A 3,359-nucleotide genomic window follows, 5' to 3' on the forward strand; every position below is an offset into this window, starting at 1 on the left:
GGATGCCCCCTCCCCCCAAATCAATGTAAACATCTTCCTTTCCACTCACCTTCCCCTGTGCCTCAATCATGTGATCTAGCCCACTGGCCGAGGCCCAGCCCAGGGAACTGACAGACGTGAGCTCAGGGCCCTGAGCTCCAAACGCACCCCTCAGGGGGTCCTGAGACTGAGACTCTACGGGAGCGGGAGCCTCATCTTTTTCCCTCAAAGCAGCAGGTGGGTCCAAACTGCCGGCCGGTGAGCAGTGCGGGGACCCATCGCACCCGGGGCTCTCGGTTGGTAAATACCCTCACCCTGCTCCATGGAGACTCAGTGCCCCCACCCCTCCCTGAGCATGACGGCTCCCTGCTGACCTCCTGTCAGGACACAATGGACACTGGAGCCCATGGTCACCGAGACTTCTGCCCGGGGCTCATGGTCAGACAGACCTGTCCCTTCTGCTGAAGCCCCTGAGACCCTCAGCCTGGGCTGCCCGGTGGGCGGCAGGCGACTCTGTGGGATGCAGGGGGAGGGGAGGAGATGTCTTATATACAGACATGAGTGAGTGGGGTGAGAGTGGGGGGAGGTCAAACCATGGGTCACTGGGGGGGCCAAGGGTCCTGGCCAGTCCCTGGAGAGGGACACCAGGCTTGCAGAGTAGAGACAGAGGAAGCCCCTCACTGAGATGGGTGGACACAGTGGCTGCCCGTGGCTCAAACCTTAGAGCACTTGTGCGGATGGAGCAGGACGGGGCTCCTATGTGGGGTCACTGACTCAGACCCGTCTGGTCACTGTGAGTCAGACCCACTTCCACACACACACATACTACAGACACACATACAGGCTCACAGACACACAACACTACAAACACACAGGTATGCACACACATACAGGCTCGCATTAACACAGACACACACTACAAACACATACATACAGACTCACACACACACACACACACACTCTACAAACATACATACAGGCTCACGTACACACAGGGACACACAAACACACCACAAACACACAATTCACAGGTCTGCATCTGTAACATCAACACACACATATAGAGGCTCACACACACAGACAACACATTCACACACAAGCACATACACTACAAGCACAGAGACACACACAGGCTCACACACACACACACACACAGAGGCTTACAGCAGCTGGCATGGTGCCACCCTTGAGGGCACCAAGCAGGTGCTGTGGCCCCTCTGTTGGGTCGGTGGCCCCTGCAGCCCTGGTCCTCTGATGGCTCCAACAGCCCCGCCCCTCCACCTCCATCACACGGAGACGGGCGGCCTGTCCAACCTTCTCTGAGTTTGGGGAGAAACCAGCCGGGCGGGCTGGCCAGTGCCCAGTGATGCCCCCTGGGTCAGCCCTTGCTGTCCCCGTGAACGGGCGCCAGGACCATTGCCTGGCCTTTTCACCAGCGGCTGTCTGCTGTCTTACAGCTTCTTCCGTAAACATCTCCATCAACCACGTCCACCAAAGCAAGCCCTCGCACCCCCAAATTCGGCCCCGAGCTTGGGCGCCGCCCTGTCTACCCTGGGCTGGCCCGGCCTGGTGGAGGCCCTGGAAGCCACTGTCCTTGCCGGACCTTCTGCTCCTGGCAGGTCCGCTGCCGAGGCAAAGTCACATGGGGCTGTGGGACTGCCTGCGGCTGCCCGCTGACATTCTTGTTGTTAAATGCCATCGACCGGGCATAACAGAAGGAAACACTGCCCCGTGCTGGCCACCCTCACTGTGGATCCCAAGCCCGAGCCCATGGCACAGCCACGGTGTCCGTCTGTCCATCTCATTGAGGGCCTTCCTGCTTCTCTCTGCCCCTCCGCTTCACCACACCTGACGTCCTTCTCCAGGGACCGGCCTGTCCTGACCGCGTGTCCAGAGCACACCAGACGAAGCCTCTCACTCTGGTCTCCCTTCTTCCAAGACAGGTCCGTGGGTGCGGTTAGCAGGCAATGGTGCTTTGAATCTTCTTCTCCAGCACCACTGTCCAAACACAGCGCTTCTCCTTGGCCTTCCTAACTCAATGTCCGACCACACATGAAAACACTCTTGGGAGGGCCGTGGAAGCAGGGCTCTGGGGCTGGGTCCCGGGACATGGGTGCGTGAACAGCCATGAACAGCTGCTGTGGGGCAGGGTTCCCTGAGCCCTGCTGACGGCGGGGGAGACCCAGCCAATTCACAGACCTGCCTCCGTAACATCAACAGGACCGTCGAAAAAACCCATACACTTTTAATACCTGCATCTTTCGCGCCATGACTCAGGGCAGAGTACATGCCAAAAATGTGGCAACCGTTTTCCTGCGGGGACAACCCTGACCAGGTTTCATAAACAGCAGGGGCAGGACTGCTGCCTCCGCCGGTCTCGGGCATCGTCATCGCAGGGCTGACGGGGCTGGCTCTGCTGTGGTGTCAGTGGGTTTGGTCGTAGGAATTCCCACCCACCGTTGGGCAGAACATTGTGGGAGACAAGAGAGGCGTTAGCTTGCCACGTGGAGAGGGTGCGCATGGCGGTCCTCCCACGCTCCACATCCTTCGGGTGGGTGGGCAGGATGGAGCCCTGGTGGTGCCCTGGTGAAGGCTGGCATTGGCTGCTGTACAGAATCCAGCCCTGGAGGCACTGTCAAGAGTCTGGGTCCATTTGCTGGTCAGCGCTGTGGTTTGGGTTTGGGCTGAGGGTTAGGGAAGTGAGGGGGCTGGGGGGGTAGGGGAGACTTCCCATGGCAAGGTCTTCCTCTTAGAAAGGAGTGGCTAAGTGGGTTCAGTGTGCTTCTAACTTCAAGGTTAGCGGTTCGAATCCACCAGCCACTCTCGGGAGAACGAATAGGCTGTCCTTCTCAGGGCTGACTCTTCTGCTCCCCTGCGGGCCTCTGAGACTGCAACAGTTCACGGGGACACAGCCCAGTCTTCCTCCCTCAGAGCCGCTGGTGTCCTTGAACTGCGGACCCTGTGGATCGCAGCCCGGTGTGTGACCATGACTCCACAGGCAGAGGTCAGCTCCCACAGAGACTTAAACAAAACTCACTGCCATGGGCCATGCAGACTCACAGTGGCCCAGGGGGCAGGGCAGCACGGCCCCTGGGTTTCTGAGACCGGCCGTCTTGTCAGGCGTTGACAGCAATGTGCACATTTGAGCAGCAGTCGGAGAAACTCCACGGGGAACAGACGATGATGCCAGTGAGCTTCTTGTGGGGTCTCGAGTGTCCGCCGTCTGCCCGGCTTCCAGCCTGGACTCTGACTGCCCATCCCTTCCAAGCCGTCACACAGTCTGTGCCCTAACGGCCAGTGGTTGGCTCTGCAGGCCACTGTCAGACTAAGGGTTCTTCCTGCATGGGGCCGTTCCCTCTGCCCTCCTCGGTCAGAGCTGC

General features: G+C 59.5%; 1 protein-coding gene across 1 annotated transcript in view; it reads right to left on the reverse strand.

The window, feature by feature from the left end:
* DCLK1 (doublecortin like kinase 1) overlaps positions 1 to 3,359 on the reverse strand; it is a 161,594-nt gene that overhangs the window by 11,791 nt on the left and 146,444 nt on the right. The gene's annotated exons all lie outside the window — the stretch shown is intronic.

The sequence above is a fragment of the Echinops telfairi genome, unplaced genomic scaffold, assembly GCF_000313985.2.
Source record: "Echinops telfairi isolate 266 unplaced genomic scaffold, ASM31398v2 ScPeMD7_2565;HRSCAF=3150, whole genome shotgun sequence".
Lineage (NCBI taxonomy): Eukaryota > Metazoa > Chordata > Mammalia > Afrosoricida > Tenrecidae > Echinops > Echinops telfairi.